General features: G+C 41.6%; 1 protein-coding gene across 1 annotated transcript in view; it reads right to left on the bottom strand.

Moving 5' to 3' along the window:
• The window catches only part of LOC119650333 (formin-J), a 218778-nt gene that overhangs the window by 145359 nt on the left and 49964 nt on the right, over positions 1 to 23455 (bottom strand). The window lies entirely within an intron of this gene.

Genomic DNA, 23455 nt, shown 5'->3' with positions numbered 1-23455 from the left:
AGAATAGATAATTCCATTTGTTTGTAATTCGCAGTTCATATGCATTGAGAGCATCCATCGAATGATGTGAATTAACATTTTAGATCTTAGAAAGAAATAATTTCACACTAAAAATGGTTTGTATCAAATTTTTCAGAATCGTGCTCTATTTTAAGGCCTACATATATGTATATTCTTGCAAAATTTTATGGCTCCTGGATGAATTAACCTTACAAAATATATTAATAAAGTTAATAGGCAACTATTATATATTTGAGAAGACATCGTAATGTGTGAGGTCTAACTGAATTGAAAGAAAATGAGCCCTTGGAAAAAGTAATCATTGTTAAATCTTGGCGCTCTGCCATTCTATACTGATGGCAAAGCTAGTACCTGCCCTGAAAAATACTAATTGAGACCTTTAATTTTCTTATGCAAACCCTTTTTGCCCTTCCTCCTTTAAACATAACATAGATGTCATTCATTACATGCGTAGGGGTTGGCGCGCATGGTGACTGACAGACGGACGGAGAGACAAACCGATTTTACTACGATTTTGCTATTCACAAAACCTTGAAAACGATCCCCATCCAATCGCTAAAGGCAAGTAGGAGATTAAAACTTACTTAGATAAAGGACGAAACAGGATTGTTTTACTTTCACCCACTTAGCTTTTTAAGGTTTTATTTGCAAAAAAAAACCCTATTAAAATCGGTTCAATGTCTGTCTGGCTGTTCGTTTTTTTTCAGGAGGTGGAAATCTTCAAAAGACATTGGTCTGGGCACATCAGCGTGTGGGATTTTTACCCACTAAAACCACCCCCGACTCCCTCCCTGCCCCGCGCAACCACCATAAGGTATTACATCACGGGGCGGAGTCAGCTCATTCTAGCTTAGTCACATTTCTTCTATACGCGGCGCTTGCGACCGCGCTCTTCTCCTCTCCTCTGCCTTTCGCAGTTTGGTTTGGATAGATGCGATCATGGAGTTGTGGCTGTGGCTTCCTCCGGAAGGAGAAGATAAAGTACATCGTTGTACATGATGTTCCACAGTAGTGGGCCCAATACGGAGCCCTGCGGGACACCCGCTAAAACAACGTACTCCGGGTTCCGTCATCGGTGTCATACCAGAGCCTCCTTTCAATTAAGTAAATATCGACGATAGCAGCGAGATAGGCGGAAATACCAACCTTCGCTAGGGATTTCCGTATTAGATTCCAATTGGCCGAATTGAATGCATTTTTCACATCCAGGGTTGCTACCACGCAATATTTGCTGGTACTACTCTTTCCATGAATTGCAGCTTCGACCAAGTCAGTAACCAATTTGATGGCATCAATGGTTGATCTGGCTTTAACGCTGGCTCTCAACAACCGGGAGTAATCTATTATAGATTATCCGCTCTAACATTTTCCCCACAGTGTCCAGAAGACATATGGGTCTGTATGAGGATGGTTCACCTGGAGGTTTTCCAGGCTCCATGCAGCTGGAAATATTCCCTTGGACATGCACGCTTCGAACAACTCAGCGAACATGTCCGGTCTGGATTTCACGCCAAGCTTAAGGGCCTTATTCGCTACTCCGTCTAGGCCCGGTGTTTTATTGTCTCCTATTCTACCGCATATCTCCAGCGTCTGTCCGTCTGTCTGTTTGTTTGTCTGTCACAAGCACTTTTCTCTGACACGAAATTTGGTGAGAAGGTGGGAACTGTAGACCCCCAGACATGCAGTGGCTGATATCCTCCTTCGTTGAGATTTAGGGGGGGGGGGGATCCCCATACATGCAAAAGGGAGGGGTACAATTTTTTTTCACCCAATATAGTCATGTTCGGTATCAAATGAAAGGTCTCGATTAGTACTTTTCGAAGCCGGTCTTGTTTTTGACATTTGTTGGAAAGGCGGGGAGTGGGAGGGGTGGAAAGTGATGATTTCTTTAACGGACCCATTCTCAGAAACTACCCAACTGAAAAATCTGAAAAAATCATGAAGCTGCCTCTATATGGTGTCTAGGCCTCAAAATACCCTCCATATCGATATCTATTATATATATTACAATATTTTGGGGAAGTTGAGTAAAACCCCCTTAAGTTTATCCCAGAGTTATAAAATTGGTAGTAGCATAGAATATAATATGAGTCATATTATCCCCAAGTTTAATCAAAATCACACTATTACTAACAAAGTAACGGTGGCTTAAAGTTGACTTTACCGTGTAACTTTACTGCAACTAAATATCAATATTACACTAAAGTGATATCACACTAGTCTGACATGCATGCATATGCATAATGGACTACGTACAAATGGAATAGTTCTGCATTCAAATATATTCACAGAAGAAGCAAACAAAAGCTTTCATACCTGAAGCGCCGAGCTTCCAGTTTCTTGAATTGTTTAAATTAAATCGATAGAAAACCTTTTATTTACTATTTACATGTATAGGAGACCATCCCTAAAGGCAGCACCTTACTAATCACAACATTCGCTACTTTTTTTAATCCTCATACTCCCACCAAATCTGGCGGTTTATTTTGCCAATTTATCTAATAAAATAGATTCTCTTTTCCGTCTATTAAGGTCGCCATTTGTTCCTTGAGGTTTTCCAGTGTGGAATGTAGCTCATCTTAGATCAGCTTCAATTTAGAGTCGCAAAAACCCCTCCGTACTATTGTCAGCTGCCCTGCCTTACTTTACATGATCCCGCATTGAACAATAGTTGCGGATGACCTTAACACTGATCCATTGTTCCCAACGGAGCTCATTAACTTCCATCTTCTTGGTGCCTATCGCCAATATACTCGGCGACTACGTATGTGCTCCAAGTAGCCAGGCAGGAAGTATCAATTAGGCAAACAGCTTCGTGTCAAGAACTTAGGACAGGCAGACAAGTGGCAGGGTGACGGCTCATTTTAAGAATTTCCGTTCTTCGCCAACAGCCCATCCGACAATCTGACTTGCGCTGCAAAACCCGAATTCACTACACGACAACGGATATCCGACGCAGAAGCGGCGACATGTTTGCGATTTGATGTGATGCGCGTAGGAAGGCGTAATTGCAGTTACAGTTCATAAATGATATTGGGCAAACTAGAAATTAGCCAAGACAAAATTGTTGGGTGTTGAGTGCTAATGGGTTGCTGTTTGTTAACCCGCGCATGACTGCTTCGAACTGTTCTTTCCAGACCTTAATGGACATTGCTGAGGGAGAATCGTTAGGAACTATCTGTTCTAGAACTTAGTACGTGCGTGAATTACTACGTATATATCTTTGAAAGCTTGAAGAGATTTGTGGAAATAAAAATTACAGATTCAGCGAAAATTAGATTTAGAATCCATTTTCCTCATATGGAAAGGGTTCCTTGCAAATCTTTATGCACTGCACAAACTGCAGTGCTACAAACTTAGCCAAATCTAAACGAATGTGAATATCATAGTCAGCACTAAAAATGCGTTTCCTGCTTGACGGAACACTCAACATGTTCCCAAAGTTTTCTTCACTGCAGCTTTCATGATAACGTTTTTGTTTTGTTATTTTTTTTAATTATTTTTTATTTTTAAGAAATAGGTATTATGTTTACCTAGATTAGAAGAATGAACAAAAGACACAATCCTTTAAACTAACAAAAATAACTTAAATCTAATTTCTCTTTTTCATCAATTGCTCTCGCTCTGGAGTTCTCCAGTCGAATTCCGGAGCCCCCATAGTCAAGTTCGGCAGGTATTCTATTTTTTTGTCCGTGGCCTGCCTATGCATATGATACATAACCGGATCACTGGCAGAATCAAGAATTAGACCATTTCTGTCAAGATACACGAACGCTTCGGGAGGAATGAAGCCTGTCATGAGAGTTTTCTCGAAATACCCATCATTTGGGTAGGATCGCTTGGAAACCCAAGGATTCTCGCCGTGCGAAACAGATCACCCTATATGATCGCAAACCAATCTGACGATAACTGTGTCAATTCTCGGCACAGAAGCAGCTGAATACATCACTTCATTAGTTACATAGTGCTCATAGTTTGACGAAGTAGTCTTATTAAGCCCCGTGCCAGCACGCAGACATTTCCTTTCAAAGATCCTTATTTTCTCCATTTGGATAGCACTCAAATTAAACCAGATAGGACACCCGTAAGTGAGCACTGGTCTAACCAAAGTAAGATAGCAAATTCTTAACCTTCCGGCTAAGATGTAGAGCATAAAAGAGTCTTCGAAGAAACATGAATGCCTTTCGAGTGCTTTCTAGCGCGACTTTAACGTGTTCGTTAAATTGGAGATGCTCGTCAAGACGCACACCCAGGTATCTAACGCGCTTCTTCGCTCAGAAATATCCTTGTTTGCGACAATGTGGAAATTTCCCCAATTCATTTCCAAGTTCCTACTGGCGTAGGCCAAGGAATTTCGAAACAGAATCGTTTGACACTTTTGCGCATTGATTTTCATCCGCCAGCTGTTCGTGAAGAACTTAATATCATTGAACATCTTCTGAAGTTTAACTTGCACCTCAGTTATCTTCTTGTGTGCCGTGTAGGGTATCAGATCGTCAGCAAAGGTAATCAACGATCTTTTAGGAGATTTATTAAACTCGAACGAGTTGAGTGATTCGCCGGCAAATACTGCGAAAAGTGTAGGCGCAGTCACTGTCCCTTGCTGTAATCCATTCAGAACATGAAATTCTCTGCTAGTAGTGAGATTTCCGTCCGTAATGACAAAGCACTTGCCATACAGCATACTACACATCATCGCTACGAGGTGACTCTGAAACTTGTTCTTCAGGAGCCTGAAAATCAGTCCATCCAACCAGACGGTATCAAAGGCCTTCTCCATGTCTATAAGGCAAGCGCCTACGCACTCACCATTGTTAATCCGCCAGCAAATATTAGACGATACCTTCGTTATTGCATGTATTGTCGAATGTCCAGATCTAAATCCGAATTGCGCATTCGACAATAATTCCTTCCTCTTGATATCCCCGTTCAAGGCTTTCAATACCAAAACCTCAAACACCATGCTGATGTTAGGCAGCAAACTGATTGGGCAGTAGCTCTTAGTACTTGATGAACCCCTCCGTCTCTTTAAGATCAGGAACACTCGGACTTTCTTCCATTGTCCTGGAAATGTCAAAGCTCAATAAATTATTGAACAAGATGCAATAATTACGAATGGAAATCAGACTGCAAGACAGAGCTAAACTGGAGAATTGTAGTACCGTTCAGGCTATATTTGAAATTGTGGACACCTCGTTCTATAATTTCCGAAAGCCGCGTTGGCTCTAAGTCCGTTCTGGGTCGATGCACCGATCCAAAGTGCTCCCCTATAAGTTCGAGTTTCGTCAGCAGTTACACTATTCGTGTCTATACCCGAGTCAATAAGGCACACTTCTTCCGGAATGACATATTTATCTTTGTAAACATCTGAAAAAATCTGAATCGCTTGGTGACACACCCTTTAACTTCTCCCGCCATTTGGAGTTCATTTCATTTATGTAACATTGGCAGATAAGCTCCCGCGCGATCTTAGGAAGTGATTTGAACTCAACCAATATGGGATGATGCTAGTCATGACAACGTTAAGCTCTCGCAATTTAATAAACTCAAATTCAACATATTAGGGGAAAAATGCGTCATTTCAAAGGAAATTGGAATTCTAAGCGGAATCTGGTGGGGTCGGTCAAGGTTCCATTCTGGCACCGATAATCTTTATTGCATAATTGTAAAACTATATTCAAGGAGGAAGTTTCAAGTGCCTTTCGAAAAGGCGTGCCGATATCTGCCCTATGCAAGAAACTCTATAGTGTGGTGCCGAAGGTTGCGATGTTGAATATAGTGCATGGTAAAATAATTATGGACCCTGCGACTCTAGTAGCCTAAGTACTAAGTAGTGACACATATAGTGTCAGTATTGTCATCTTTGAGAGTTTTCGTGACGACATTGAATAGGCTCAGTATTATCTCAGCTAACCCCATGATTCATTTGTTGCCTCGATGTCGAGAAATACGCCTTTTGGCGACTAGTGGACACTAAGCCCTGTAACGTGCCTGCCGATGACCATATCATCATTACAGGTGACCTTAATGGCTATATCCGCGAAAAGGTAGACGACAACAGGGGACAAAGGAAAAAGGTTTTGACACACGCAATTAATGTGGCGAGCGTATCGTTCATTTTCCCGCGATTGTTAAAACATGACTTGTTAAACGATTGTTTCATCTTCCTACATTTTATAGTGGAGTGGCAAATCGACTATATTCTCATAAGACGCCATTTTCTCAGTATCACTGACTGTAAAGCCGTTTCCTATGAGAACATGGCACCTCAACATCGGACGTTGACTTGTCCTGCAAATCAAACCACCAATTGTGAGAGACGGGAAAAGAGAAGAAATAATTTCACTCACGCGACTACCAACCATTAAGAACGTCTAAAGAACGTGGAATCTAGCTAAAAATATGATCACAATCCTCGGGTCACCAAGCGCGGTCAACAAATCATTAACTGAGACACTTGACGCCTATCTTCGACAAATCGCTGGCCAGTTGCTAAATTTATAAGAATGGGGATGCTCTTGGCCCAGTAGTCTACTATAAAAGTCTTTACGGTAAACTGGACACTCGAAATGGTGCGAAAATTCAATGACTTGTCAAAAGCCCAGCGCTCAAGATATCACACTTCTATTGTGTCAATCATAAGCACTATACATTGCCGTGAGAGATAGATTGTGGGAATATGTACTTTGAATAAATGCAAAAGAAAGAATTTGCTCCTTCACCACTCCCACATGTATTGTCGATATTTGGAGTAGTTCTACTTGTCAATACTGCAGCAGTTGAAGAGGTCATCCAGCGAACGAAACCGGAGAAAATAACAGGACCTGATGACATTACAGCTGAGCTCTGGAAAGTGAACAGGTGGGACCGAAACTCTGGTTCAGTGAGTTCTTTTAAGAGGAGAGAATACCATCTAATTAATAGGAATGCATAGCTGTTCCAATATGAAAAATGAAAGGCCATCAACCAGAATATTCAAGTCACAGTCTCGACAATGGCATTCGTCAAGCCGCCGTTGAAATAGCCTTAAATGAAGTTGAAACTGTGGGCACTATATACATTGCTCAATTACTAATGGGAAAATGCCGTGAGATCTACCGTCTTCTCTATATTGTATACTTGGATCAAGAGAAGACGTTTACCATGTGCCAAACGAACTGGGCTGCGACAACATTCCACTACCGCAATCCGAAAGGTAAAGTTCAAGATTGGCAGATATATCATAATCACTTTGTATGACTGTCAGTTCTCGCCAAGGAATCTCCTTCTTCTTCTAGCGGACATTGTCAAACAAAACGTCCAATGTTCACCGACTGAATTTGAATAAAACAGAGTTCCTGAAATAAGTAGTCCAGTAGTCCAGAACTGAGTGATTTAGGTATGTTAAATCAATGCAATCAGCCAACGATGAACTGCGCTATGAAATTGATTCACGCATCAGTGTAATCCGGATGAAGGGACGTTTCACAACCGGCATCCTTTCTGATCGATACATTAATGAGCGTCTCAAATCCAAAGTCCATCGTAGAGTCCCTCATCTGGACGCACTTTTTGGTTCGGACTGCTGAACGGCTACTAAATTCAATGAACGCCATTTCGTGTTAATTGAGAGGAAAATTCTGCGTCGGATCGTCAAGAAGTTGCCTGAAAAGCACCTTTCTTAGTATGATCACATAATCTCCACTAACGAAAATTCGTTATTTAAGATTGGTTTAAAGATCCAAGTCGATGGCCCGAATGAAACAACCAAGGCTTGATAAGCTAGATAGTCGTTTGTGACACAACTTAACTCGGGCTAGGATTATGAAATATGTACACGGTTCTCAGCAAAGGTGTCGATGGCCCCTAGGACATCATTTTCACTAACTTGAGCGAGGATTTCGGCAATAGCGCTCAACTTCTACTAAGTAACAATTTATAGGTAAAATGTTCGGTTTCTACAACTTGAGAGAGAACTCCCGCCATGTAAGCTGGGCATTCTGGGCCTAAGCGAAATGAATTGATGAGAGCCTGGAGAGTACTTCTCTCCCTCTTGCGGCACTTGAACTCTAGAAAGCCTAGTCACTACAAGGCTCCCTCTCATGACTTGGCAGCCGGTTTCTTAGAGGATCTTGACTGAGACCCAGGTCCAGGTTAGGAGCATGACCATTGTGCAGCGTTTTACATCAACGTATATTTTTAATATAGGAGAACTACTGGCAGTTCGAGGCTTATTAAGGGTGACATTGAAAACGTGATTGACGAGCTGAATATCAAGATCGGCTTTGTTATTGCTCGATCATGTGATAGGGAGATTCGGGCAACCTTTTCATTGTTATGCTTGTACTACTGCTATGGACATCGATGTCAATGTCATCATTTAGTTACGCTTGTGTTTTCTAAATGGCTAAAAGTGATTTTGGCGATTTTTTCAAAGTATGATTTTATAGAGCTAAGAAGTGCCGTTAAATCTTGTTTGAATGAAATTTTGGCTGCGGGAACGTCCAATATGTTGCAGAAGGGCTTCGGCAAACTGACTATGCCGCAGAAAATTATTTATAAGTGGAATAAAGACTTGAAAAGAGTTAGGGTTCGCGTTGATTGCTTGCAATGCATTGAATGACCATGAACGTTAACTGATGAGCAATACGTAAAGAGAATCAAGGAATTGGTGCAAAAGGTGCTTAGTATTTTAATTGGATTAGGCCAAACCATTTTAAAGATCATTGTGGCCTCAGAAGAGTTATATCCCCTTTATGCACGCATGCAACAAGTGCATTTTTCATGAGTTTATTACCAACAATTTCATTCATATCGTTTCGCAATCGCCTTCTTCATGTGACTTCTTACTTTTTCCGAAGCTTAGAAGATCACTGCGGGGACAGCGTTTTAAATCTGTACAAGAAATTCAACGTAAATCACTGCGCGCTTCGGAGATTATACCTGGAAAGAAGTTTGCCCATTCACAAGCGGGATCGCCCTGTCTTGATCGGTTGCGGCACAGTGCTCGGTCAAAAGCCTGATCTGGATGATGCAATATCCTCGTCTCGATTACGGCAAGGTGCCGTTCATTGTTTCCTATAGTCGGCCAACAACTTTTCTTAGTTATATTCATATAATAGATGTAACACACAAAATATTTTTTCTACTTTAACTACATGGGACATATCACGTTTCATACATTTACATGCCTTTATTAAATTTTGGTTACGCAGTTGTTCTGATCATGTCATCGTGGTAGCTGAACCCTCTCCATTGGAAAAGAAATCTTCAGGATTTCGTTTGAGAACTCCTGATATAAAACCTCACCTACAAAATACGGCATACACCCCTTGCTCCTGTCCGATTTATACTCTAAATAAATATCAAAAGAATCAACTATAACGCCAAAATCTAAATATTCATATCCACAAGCAATTTATCTAAAACTCTATCTTTGGCGTTCTTTTATGCTTCTCTGCAAACGAGTTCAAGATCTTAATATTACTAAAGATAGCAGATTGACAACGGTTAAGGCATTTTCAATGGACATTCATCTCTTTCCACTATCTTTTAACTACCATCGCATGTACCACTGAGGTTACATGAAAATTCAATTGATTCCCTGCATCCTAGCTTCACCATCAATGACAAATTGCAGTCTAATGTAATTCAAACCATTGATCCGGAGGGAAAAACGGCCCCATGAAATCCAAATTAGTTGAGAATGTACATTGCAACGAGAGATGAATGCAGGATTCCCCTTTCATCAGCCAGAAGGAAAGCTGTTCATCATTTGTAAACTATTTACTTCGTCTCCGCTGATTTCAACTGACATTTGTTCTTGGGTGCACCTCGTTCTCTGTTAAGTGGTCCCGTGAAGTCGCAGTGCAAACTCGACTCCGCTAATTGATATGCCCCGCAGTGCGTTTTTATCTTCTTTGACCACACGAGAGAATTGGATGGAGGTCTGCATTCGAAATATCGCGTTTTCTTCTGCTGCGGGATATGATTCCGTGAGAAGCTGCTGACCGAACCTTCAACGTTGTTGTAGGAATACATGGCGCAACTTGAATTAATTTGGCAGGTCTTTCCATAGAGCACCGGCTGCAACCATTCTCCAGGGAGTTGGGTTACTCATGGATGGCAATTCGTAATCAATGGCATGAAACATTTAATTCATTGGAAAATTTGTCGAAAAAGATTGATTAGATTAAGACAACGATTCCTTGTAACCGACATATATATACATTACTGAATTGTTTAGCCATAACTAATATTATTAATCTGGTTCCGCTTAAATAAACTCATAAAGTCGAAGTGTACGGAAAATGCCTGCGTTATGATTCGGTTTTCCAAGCGAAATTTTCCAAAATTTAAAAAGGACAGGCCAAGATTTTTCCGACAAGATTTTTACCATTTGTTACTTATAAATGATCAAATGGCTATCTGAGAAAAATATTTACTTCAAAACTAATTCATTTCGCTATTAGTCCTGTGTCAATTGTAGTCTATTCCTTATGGCAAGTAAATTTCTTTCAAACCATTACCAAGTATGACCATAATATGTATTTTATAATATTATAATTGATGCGGAGGTGCTTAAAATGCATTCGAACTTTGAACGAGGTCAGAACTCAAAATAATCCATTCGCCTAAGGGCAGAACAGGACACTCAAAAGAATCTCGAAGTTACTAGGGATCCGGGAAGAGCTCAGGAATGAGGCAAAGGAACACTTGGTTCTAACAGCAAAGTGGAAAGAACCAATAAATTTGGGAGATAAAGTCAAGCGTGCGTGGAGCCTAGTTTAGTCTGCAGAACAGAGTCATGGGGTCCAAGTCCACGATGGGAGCTATTTGTAATGATCTGCGGTTAATAGGAACGCAGACCAGAACTATTCAAGACGTTGCATCTTTGGTCCAGCTTTTTTGACACTCATTTATTCCAACTTCGCACATTGCCTCATTCAGATTTGTTATCTGTCAATGCAAACTGTATTATTGTAAATGGGAAGAAGATGTGCAGACAGTTCCAAGAAAGGAGCACTCCGTCTACCTTAGGGTTAGCAGGGTTTCTACTGACCGGCAACGGACATCTATTCAGATCGTCCAGACCGCGATCAGCAGTGCATTTATGTTTGTCTTTTGAATGCGCATAACAAAAGGGGCGTTGACATCGGCCTTGAAGGAGATCATCATCTGCTAATCGTCTATGACGCGCTGGTACTGCGATACCGTCACACAGTACAAGAGGTACAACGTAGCACACATCACGACAAAATAAATCTACAATGTCATTTGTGAAGTGAAGTTTCATCTCATGTGAATATGACAAGCCAATGTAGCACGCGGATAGGCGAAGCAAAACCATCTTTTCCATCAACTGTAGCCTTGCCGTTCAGGCTGAGTTGCTATTCTCACTTATTCACAAATACTAGGAATTTGGCGTTTTTCCAAGTAAGTGGAAAAGGAGGGGGTGATTGTAAAACTCCAAAGCAAGGCACCCATTTTGGCTGCGATCATTGGGGGATATCTCCATGCTTCCTACCATCGCAAAGTAAATAGCTAGAATTATCTTGTAATGCAAAAAGGAACACCCCGAAAGTTTGAGCAACAAAGGATCCACACTAAATTCTCCCGCACTCACCGCAGTAACATTATCCGGTGCATCGTGTAGCACTGGGTCCAGTTTAAAACCTCGCTTTACCTACTGTCCATCGATTTCACAAAGGCTGGTTTCCATTCCTCCTGTACCGATACATGCTAGCGCCTTTGGAATCTTTGTGGAGCAGTGTGGGGAGCTTAGATCCCAACCCCTCCTGCTTTTGACAACATTAGCCAAAAATGTGTATCTGGAGTGATTTACGGAACAAAGCGTTGCATTTTGTCATTAATATTTTTCTTCTCTCCACTGATGCCCTTCTCACTGCTTTGTCTGGAGAACGACGCGAAGGAATTGAACGAACGATATCAAGGGTTAGAGGAAACCCTAATAACAACGATCATGACTTTTACTTAAACAATTGCCGAGTCATGTATCTTGGCCAAATAGCTCCGCACTTGGAAAAGGCGGGAAGGACAGCCCGATTGACAAATATCAACAAAACTAAGATTCTCAGTCTGACAGGTCATTGAATTTCTCTTATTAGCATTATGGGCAGAACATCGAGAGCATGGAATATTTTGTATATCTAGTTGAGGCTGTTCTGCATCAATGTTCCATCTATATATGCCAGCAGCGCGTGGAAAGCAACCCCCACTGTTTGTCGAAAACTCCAAGCTCTCATCGCTTCATGTGTGCGCCGTGTCATCTAGGTAAACTCGCCTGAGAAATTAACGATAGAACAACTTCGTCGACGGGCCGTTGTGTTGTTGAGAAGACGGAAGTGGATATTGAAAAGGAGTGATAAGTCCACTACCAGTAATGGCTGGAATCAAAAGCACCGGACGTATGTAGGTGCGATTGGCACGCTGTGCACCATATGATAACCATATCTTTCATAGTCCTTTGAGTTGCGGTTTAAGACTAGATACAGTATTCTCTGTCTTTTGTAAGAAGTGACTAATGAGGACAGAAATTTGTGGGCTAGCAACCTGCAAATTTGGAATCTCCTTGCTTACCTCGGGTAAGGGCTGATCCCACGCCTACGGCCCTTGGATATCGAAAACACACTATGATTAGTACCTCGAATGTGGGTACGCTTCTCAACAACGGTCTGAAGAGTCCCCAAAATTCTCGATCTCTCCAGCTTGAATCTTTTCTTGTGAAACCGTACTTTTGTATTGTGGAAAGTCTATTGGTAGAATCCGGCTGCAAGGTGCGTTTTTATCACTTAGGTATCGGTTTTTGATAGGGTCTTGACTAAAGGTAATGGAGCATCACAATTGTAAAGTTCCACGGATTAACAGAGATTTTTGATATAGAGGAGAAGAATGCATTCTATGAGCAGTTAATCGCAATTTATGAGAGGCTCCCAGAAGCGACATTATGATCGTGATGCGTGATCTCAATTCCAAGGTGGGCTCGAAAAATACCTAGCGTGATTTTGGTGACCATAACAACAACGGTAAAAATTTTGTAAACTAAGCTTTCACCGATTCACCCTCGTCTGCACGCTATTTGAATCTGATCGACCATATGGCGATCGACAGTAGATTTAGAAATTGCCTTCAATGCCAATGTGCTTCAAAAAAGAAGTGGTGATATCGGTCAACCCCCAAATCTTATTCCGCAGCCTAGCTACATGAAACTATATGATCATGACAAGTGCTAGAAATGCGGTGTATTGTGCTTCGTGAAAAAAGGAATTTCACCTCTGTGTTGGTGAGAAATGCAGAGGCTGCCGCAAGCAGCAACAATTTTGCCACAATTTATCATCACGAAAGAGCTCAAAGGTGGTCTTAAGCCAGTGAGGGACGTTAATGGATGGCTTCTCATCCCCGATGATGAGCAGCTGAAGAGGTTGAAGGAATCGTATAACATGCGGTAAACTTCCACCTTTTGTGGATGATGTGACAAGCTACCGTTTCATACAGTTACGACTGTCATCCAAACAAAAGCGAAATTATCACTGCCATCAACACACTTAAACAGAGTATGGAACTTTTCCATGCAGCGATATTTTTCCCAATGGGTAGAGCACTCGCATTGGGTGAGACAAATGCTAGAGTATTTGCATGTTTTTTGATATCGCGAGGATATTAGCTAAAATCATCATGGAACGCATCACCTCGAGAGCATGATCTACAGAGAGCAGTCTGGTTTCTGCTCTAAATCCTTCTGTGCCGGAGCGAGCAATTTGCGTGACAAAAACATTCACACGCTCTGGAAAGAGTCGGTTTGCCATGACTGAAGTCAAGGAAAAGATGCCGGGGAAAGGCCAGATTTCTGTGTTCCGCACTTTAGAATAATTTAAGAAATAGTGATTAATTGTATGTTAAAAATAAAATACACTAGTTACATTCCTGTGCTCCCCAGATCAACACCCTTCCAACTGTTATAGTGGCCGTAGTTTAGATCCCCGCCCCACCTGCTTCTAATCGAGTGGGCTTACGATAACGTCAACGGAGAGTGTATCTGGCAAACAGGCTAATTTTTGCTCTGTATTGTCCTGTATCATGTTGCTGAGTACCATCTATAAAATATTCTCCGCTATCTTGCTAGGCCGGATAACCCCATACGCCCAGAACATCATTGGCCCATATCAAAGAGACTTCACTCCAGGCAAACCAGCAACAGATTTTCTCTCTGCGGCAAGCGATGGAAAAACTGTTGGAATATGGACAAAAGTTGCACCATCTATTCATCGACTTTAAAGTCGCCTATGACAGTATAGTCAGGGTAAAACTGTACACGGCCATGAGAGAATTCGGTACCCCGACGAAACTTCTAAGACTGATTAGGCTGACCCTGACCAATGTGCGAGGTCAGATAAAAGCAGCAGGATCACTCTCAAGACCATTCGACATCAACAACGGTCTACGACAAGGGGATGCCCTATCATGCGTCCTCTTTAACCTGGCTCTCGAGAAAGTGATCCGTGATGCTGAGGTAAATGCAAGAGGAACGATCCTCTTTAAGTTCACTCAACTACTGGCCTATGCTGACGATATCGACATCATGGGAAGAACTACCCGAGACGTACAAACTGCCTTCATCCAGATCGAGCAGGCGGCAATCGGCGCGAGATCTTGGGCTGCACATCAATGAAGCTAAGACAAAGTATATGGTGGCAACGTCAGCACTGAAAACCAACAAATCAACAACATCGAACCCCACTGATCAAACGGGAAGAATAAGGATAGGAGACTACAACTTTGAGACCGTTGATAATTTTCCCTATCTAGGGTCGAAAATCAAAAGCGATAACAGATACGATGAGGAAATCCGCGCACGGTTGTTGTCAGACAACAGAGCCTATTTCAGCTTACAAAAAATGTTCCTCTCGAAACGCCTCACCATAGGGTCAAAGCTCTTACTGTACAAGACAATGATCTTGCCAAGCCTTATGTATTCCTCGGAAACTTGGGTTCTTAGCAAGAGGAATTACGAACTCTTGGCCGCGTTCGAGAGAAGAATCCTCCGAAGAATTGTTGGCCCCCTATATGAGGATGGACGATTTCGTAGCCTACATAACGGCGAAATCTATGAACGATACCATGACCGTCCGGTTGTGGATAAAATCCGGCTCAATAGGTTACGGTGAGCGGGTCACTTAATCCATATGGATGAGGACGACCCAGCCCGGAAAGTCTATAAGGGCAATATCTATGGTAGAAAAAGAAAACGAGGCAGACCCTGCCTAAAATGGAGTGATGGCGTAGGTCAGGACGACAGACAGCTTTTAGGAATATCGAATTGGTGGACCTCGGCGCAAAACCGGGATGTCTGGAGTTCCTTATTCAGACCGGATACCGGTTGTTGCGCCGTTGATGATGATTGTCCTGTATAGGTTACGTTAACTTCCTTTGGATCATCGTGGGCAGTGCGCAGAGCTTAAATCCCCTCTCCAGCTGTTTTCCAGGGATTTAGAAAATATTTTCGACATCAACAGAGAGTATATCTGTAGCGTTGTACGCGAGAGAGTTGCTATCACAGTGACATATGATGGCGCAAAATGACACATGTTGCATGGAGGTTATGATCTCAACTGTTTGACGAGGTAATTACTCTAAAGCGACGCGGTGCAAAACAGTAGAGGAAAATTACAAACCTCTCCAAAAGTCATGGTAGGAATTAAAACTCATTGCCAGAAACCAATGGTACGCAGGTGCAGTTCACGCACTATACATATAACAACCATATGTTTCCTACACGTATTGTTATTCATTTGGAACCATTCTTCAGGAAATAAAATTTGTCAGCATTTAAAAAAACCTTACAGAATTCGATTTATTCGATTTACTGTCTGACTGTCCGACTGTCCGTCTATGCATATGTATCTGTCTGTTTGTCTTTCATACGCACTTTGCGCGGGAATTTCCATACCTATTCGGATGAAATTTGGTGAAAGCCTCCGAACTGTGAACAACATGGTCCCCCCAGGGACATCGTTGACTTCAAAGGGTTGCGTAAAATGTTCTTTGCTTAATATACTGATGTGGGGCATCAAATGAAATGTACGATTACTACTATGTGGAGGTGATCCTTAGGGGTTTCAATTGTGCACTTGCATATGACATCAAAATAATCTCTATTCCAATAACTGCTCAAATAAAGTTAATAGAAATATGATCAATTAATTTACGACAATTAACAACGACGAATATTTAGTTGGAATACTTGATAACAAAAGGTCGATAAAAAGCGTCGCAGTATCCGCGCACTTTTCTGAAATATTCGGCGAAAGAGCGTGGGGAATTATGTCAGGGTTTTGATTACAGAAGTCAGGGTTCTGTGTAAAACGGGCTTTGGAAGTCTCGGCTTTTGATACAACGAAAGCTTGTTCGAGCGCGAAAATTACGGAATCCGCGTAAATATATACGCAACAATAGTTCAAATAGTATATCCTATATGATAAACTGGACAATCGGGATGGCATCCGGAAATCGATGACATACCCGTCAACAATAGACAATCGGGTGAAAAAGGCTATCTAGATACTTATTTAGCTAATATGGCAGGAAAAAGAAATCTCAGCAGGCGGTAAGCTCACATTCGACAAATACAAGGGCATCTCACTGCTTCGTTCACCAAAATCCTCGAAAAGGAGCTGAAATTTTAGGCGGATGGAGTCGTCGGGGATTACCAAGGCGGCTTCACAGGTAGACGTTTAACAATAGATCTACGTTTCACCTTTGAACAAATGCTCGAGAAGTGCTTGGAGTTTCATGCCCACGAAATGTTCGTCGACCGTAAGGTACTGTCCGAAGTTATGCTTAGTTAATGTGAATTCCAAACAGCTTAATTGATAGATGTTTAATAAAGAACAGTCCCAAGTCCCTAATGTTCTCTTTGAGCACGCAATCAGAAAAATCTCTGTTGATACCAAAGGTACCTTAAGTAAGGACAAATTGTAAAGTAACTAATCATATCATTATCTTATCGCCTTGGTGTCAAAGAGACGAGAGAAAAGAGAAAAAACCAAAAACAAAAAAAGTTCATGACCCAAATTAGAACAGAGATGCCAGCTGGACAAAATATTACAATTGGTAGATACAACTGAGAGAACGTTGTGGAGTAAACTTTCGAAAAGTCCTAGGAAGTGCCGCCTTTCAAAGGAAGAAAAAAATTCCTTGAAACTTCGAGATCATGAGGGATGCATAGTCAGGTACAACAGAGAACTGTGTCGTACATATGACGACCCGGAAGGTGAGAAAATTACGAAAGCTCCAATGGGCTGGCTATGTTCAAAGAATGGGTCACTCGGGAGTACCTATCTTAAAAGAGCATTCAAAGGTAAAATCGAAGGCTGCAGACTAGTTGGGAAACCGAGGAAACCATGGGAGGAACTAATCGATGCCGACAGTGTTTCATTGTTAGGTATAAGGAACGGGGGACGTGCTCATCGAACCGAAAGGAAGAAATGTGGAAAACACCAGATTCAGGAGGTTGTCGTCTTTCTAAAGAAAAAATACAACTAACTCGAGATTGTAATCGAATCGATATAAATTTATATAAATTCGTAAATACTACGTCGATAATACAAGCTCCTAAGCCTTTCAACGTAAGAGAGCTGTACGCTGTACTCACAATATTCCTTTGTTTTAATGCAAGCGCAAACTGACTCACTAAGCATTGACTTAATGGAAATCGATGGAGTGATCCTAGTATGAACCTGTCCCCAGTATACCTACTGCGCTCTCCTGTTATTGTTACTCAACCTCATCCAAGTGTCCGCGTGAATTATGCTCAATGAAGAGCAGCGTCAAGTCCATCAATGTTCCATACAATCTCCCGCTTCGATCCATTGCGCTTGATTTAGTGCAAATAATGCCGCCATTGAACACATGTCATGAATATTTAAACAAATTATTAGCGATTAAATCGCGAAAACATGTAGAAGCAGTCAAGGGTGGATGGGAAAGTGAATTATTTGCTCAGTATTGTGATCGTGTGAACGAATGGCCTTTGAAAATGTGTTTATTGTGGATTTTACGAGATATGAAAACATATTTTTATGATTTTCAAACATGAATACTAAAAATTTGGCAGATTTTGATTATTCGCAAGCGCACTGGAGTGGAACGGAAGATTTTGCTTCATTGAACATTTTGCTCGACCTTACCTGTGTCAAGATGGCTTTACAATCTCCGAAAGTTGGGAAAAATTCGCTATAAGCAATATCCATGGCAAGAAAGAAAGATACGCCTTAGAGAGAGCTGGAGCCAAGACACCAGGCATTCATTGGGAATATCGATACCTTGTACACAAGGCCCAGCTGCTTGGAGTTCTTTACTTGAGCAGACCTACTTAGATGGGATACCAGGTATTGCGGCGTTGATGATGATACCAGTAAACTTAGATATCTATCGTGCAAGAATGCTGGCGTAAAGGGATACGCTACGTCATACAGTGGAGCCGATTTTCCCAAGATGGCCGTGAAGTGACGACGACATTTGGCGCAGAACAGTAGAGAAGGAGTGCGACCATCTCGGGAAGTCTTGCGGGGTGCTGAAGCGAAACGTCCACACGTAGGTGTGGTTGACGCGCTATATCCCACCAAGGGGTAAATGGCAACCATATATATATACGGATGGATCGCTCTAACGCTGGGCTGTTGTAGCGGAAGGACGCGGTTCAAATCTCACTGGTGGCAGAAGGATTTGTTATCGTGACTGAATGTCAGATACCAGTCGACTCAGCTGCGAATGAGTATCTGGGTCAAATCAGGGTAATAATCTCGGACGAGCGCAATGCTCACCACATTGCTTTCTACAATGTACCGTAGTGTACCGTTACGGTCTTGAATGAAGTGCTCTAACACACTTCAAGGCCCTCATCCAAAATGGATTGTTGCACCAACGATTATTATATACATATTAAATACAGCACTTTACGAGGCAAGAGAAAACGGGATTAACCCAGAAAGAGAATTATATACTAAAGTTAAATAACTTCAGTCAGGTCAGTAGACAGTTCTCACAGTAAATGAGAGAAAGTTTTTCGTCAACAAGTGAAATAAATGCTCGAAAGCAGAAGTTCGGTAATCTAGGTCGCTCTTCCGAAGAGATTATTCATGCAGCACTAAAGAATGTGACAACAGTAAGAATCCGCTTCAAGGAAAAATTGAAAGTATGCACGAAGTGTGGAAATGGAATACTCTTGTTCATGGATTGCATTGAAAATTCACAATACATGTTATACAGGGGAAGTGAGTACGTCCATCATGCCCTCAGATCAAAGATGCAATAATTTCGTAGTGGGCATAGATCCATATCCAACTACCATTTCGGAATCCACGGAAGACGGACGACATATTGCAGAGCGCCCGAGTTACGATTGCTGGGAGATATATAGAATACATTGCCGGAATTGAGACAGCAAGGCAAATGAACACAACTACTATCAGAAAAGTTTTTAAAAATAGATGCCCATTTAGTACGCCTAAGAAGGGTAAACACCTGATATGGCAAAGCAGGGGATAACAACAACCGAGCCCTGTAGTTTCATCCAGCTGTAGTTTGGCATCAGTATAAAGAGGTCCATTAATTTCTGAGAAAAGCACAGGGTCGACTAAACGATCCTGAAAGAAAATAAACATCTGATAAATGCCAAATCATCTGCTTCAAGCGCACATCCCAGGTGCCTTCAATTATGCCTCATTCACAGCGATTTGAGATGCGGCAAGGCATGTAGTGATCGCACGGAAGTCTACAGATCTTAGCCTCCGCTAAACGGGAGGATTTTCTTCTGTCTTGCTATGGCCCCTTGTAACGGATACCTTGCTCTGGCCCCTAGAGAACATAAAAGTCTTTGCGCAAGCATACACAGACGCTCTAACCCCAATAACTGTCGGCAAGCTTGTTGATACACTATGAGAGCTCGTGCACAACACTGCAGACAAACCATAGTTGTTGTCTCCGTACTAAAGGGGCAACGGTACGATAACCACCTTATCAAGGTTGGAAATCCCGCTGGTAGAATGAGTCAAGTATTTAGGAGTACACCTCGTCTACAAGCGAATGTGAGTGCATTATATCTAGGAACTGCTGGCCCAGTTCCAAAGACCCGATTGCCTCAGCACTACTGAAGCGAAGAGAACCGCACCAGTCCTAAATCTATTACATATTAATTTGGAGGCGAAACGGAAAGTAACTAACGATGACTGTAGGTTTGACGCCATTGGCACATGGAAAGGTGCCAATTGCATGGTCATCCAGAAACTCCCTGAGCAAACTTTGAAAATTACCCTGAAAACCGTCTGTAGTCCTTTTCCAGTTTTAAGATTTGGATTTTGTGGGAACTTTTACTATCATGGCCCGAACATCATAAGATCTGGCTGACTGTGGAATCGTTGAAGCAGATCGGTGAACGGAGGGGATTCCGTGCGAAATCCCAGTTCAGCGTATTATGCTCTGTGAATGACTTCAGAAATGTATACCGCATCACGCAAAGGGACTTTGAAAGGAAGAGGTGGAAGAGGTGGAAAAAACACTTCACCACGGTACTTAACCGTATTAAATCTTGTGAATGAAATAGATAATCACCGTAACATGTGGATACGGATTGTTCCTCCAAGCGGAAGGGAAATCATTCCAGCCAATCAAACGGAGTAAAGACGCTGGGCTTGATGGTCTCCTCGCTGAATTATTCATCGCTACATTTGTAGTTACTGTCGATCTGGTACTTCCCCTCATACAGAAATCTTGGGAATTAGAGGTCTTTCTCAGAGGATGGAAGAAAGGGATGATGGTTAAGATACCAAAGGGGCGGTTGCAGTTGGAGGGATATCGGCAAACTCTTTGCTATCGCAAAAAGCTAAAATAATCCCAGCAGATTTCAAAGAACATCTCGAGTAATTAATTAACACAGAGCAGGCTAGTTTCCGCTCCGGATTGTCCTGCATTGACCACATCAACCTTCTACGGATTATTTTAGTTAGATCTTCACTTCACCTGTTCTTCATAGATTTTGAGAAAAGTTTCAAAAACGTAAACAGAGAGTATATCTGACATGGTCTACGCAGGAGCGGCATTCCGAAGAAACTAATGGCTATTATCAAGGTAACATATGATGGGGCGAAACGTCACGTGCTGCACCAAAGTAAGATCTCATAGGAATTTGAGGTCCAAAGCGGAGTACGCCCGGGGTGCTTCTTGTCGTCGATATTAGTTCTTCATGTTATTCGTGACGTTCTTCATGCTGTCTTTTCCCGGGGACGTGGAGTAGTTCAATGCACTATAAGATGTTTCTTGAAATACCTCGACTACGCCGATAGCACTGTTAGCTCTTTCGCTAGGTCCTCGACCTTAACTAAATGGCGTTGTTAGGGTTGGACTGAAGACAAACACAAACAAAACCAAGATTCTTTGTCCGACGGGTCATCGCAATCTCCCTATCTGCATTAATAGGCATTGCATTGAAAGCGTCGATCAATTCGTATATTTAGGAAACATGGTTTCTGTCGACTGTGGCACCGAATTAAGTGTTGCTCGACGCATTAACAGCGCTAGAACCTCTTTCGCTGTCTTGTCTAAAATTTGGAAATCCAGTTATCACAACACCAACATTAATTTGAGACGGTTTCGTACTTGTGTTCTTTCTATGTTGCTATATGGAAGTAGCAACAACAAAACTTTACGTTGGGTGGAGAAATACATTAGGTGATACCGCGACATTAAGAAAATATGAAGAAGTCTTTGAAAGGAAACTTAGCAACGATCAGGGTACCAACACTAGGTTACAGTGTAAAAATGAAATACAGAATAACTTTTGAGTAGCTTGGAATCTTATCATCCAGCTAAGCTCCAGTATTATAGATATTGTCGTGTTAAGAATTCAAGGCAGGTAAACTGAATTGAACATCTGTCACACTTTCATGGAAAAATCTTAAACAAAGGAAACATTCATGTTAGCCGCTGAAATGTGTAAATGGCCCTGACATTTTCTGGCAATTTGCTCCATAAGAAGTGCTTAATGTCAATGAAAAGTGAAACCATGAAAGTTAGGGCAGCATCGCGAATTATTGGAAGGATATGTCTATATAAATATATCATTAAAGACAATTTAATACTACAAAATAGGGCAATAAATCAACCTCCATTACAAGGCGACAGAAGTAGGCATTTTCTATTGGTCGCTTCCAATATACTACGGTGGGACAGACGACAGATACAAAGATTACGAGGAAATCGGTAAAGCCGATAATCCAGAGAATGCGGCGAAACGCAAATGGAGCGCTTCAAATGAAGCCTCTCAATTGGGATGGAGGACGTACTAACACAAACAGGTCAAACAACATTAAAAAATCGGCTATAGTATTCCTGATGGATATAAAAGGTGCATTCAATAACACTTTTAGATCGGTGTTGCTAGCCGCCAAGGGACATAGTATAGAATTCCATTATCATTGTGGGGAGGGAGGCTGACTCAACCAAATCTGGGGGATGAGACTTAGTGCGCTATCATATGCGGGCCTTATCATTTCTACTGTGGAACCTTGTAATGAACAACCTGCTAGTCTTACTAAACGGACCGAGGTGTTCAAGGGTATGATGATATCAACATACTCACATTCGGAAAATTTCTGCAAGCAATTTTGGAGCTAGTACAAAAACAAGGGAACCCGCGACGAATTCAAGAAAGATCAGCCTCTTAATTTTCACCGAGAAGAGAAAGCTGGATGAACTCAAGCTCCCATCCCATTTTGGTTAACAACTGCAACTATCAACTGAGCTTTTGAATATGTAAATAACAAGAGCAAGAGGACATACTACAAAAAGGATCATAGGTAACGGATGTGAATTGAAATCACAATGTGGGTATTGGACATTCCAAGTCGTGATAAATAAGAGAGAAATAAGTTGGTTTAATGCGGATCTTCCCTATGACTTGATCGTGTTGGGAAGTAGATAGTGGTCGAGCAAAAATGGGGCTAATTTTAATTTACCTGGGAGTCACAAAGCCGTTTGATAACTAGCTTTGGATCTATCAAATTCAAATAAATTCCTTTCTCTTCAGCACGGTGATAGCTTTAAAACTAGCTTGGGGGGAGGAGTATGTTGAGGAGCACTTACAACTTCTTGGAGAGTCTTAAAAGGCAAGCAGTTAAAAGGCAACACATGCGGACTTAGTTGACACGCTTCGGCTATCGATGAGCTCTGGCTTCTCTACAGCTTTGGTAATTTATACATTTCTCATTTTATACATGAAAACATCGAATCAATTACTATATTAACATTTTTCACACCGAATCAAGTTACATTTGCAGATAGTTTTCATGTTACTACTTCACATAATTAATCCTTTCAACTACAAGATAATCTCATTAAAGCTGTGTTTCATTAAAGTGTAAAATGGCTGTTACAAACGGAG

This window comes from Hermetia illucens, chromosome 2, assembly GCF_905115235.1.
Source record: "Hermetia illucens chromosome 2, iHerIll2.2.curated.20191125, whole genome shotgun sequence".
Taxonomy (NCBI): Eukaryota; Metazoa; Arthropoda; class Insecta; order Diptera; family Stratiomyidae; genus Hermetia; species Hermetia illucens.
Note: the sequence above shows the minus strand (reverse complement) of the source record. Positions and strands in the feature narration are given on the sequence as shown.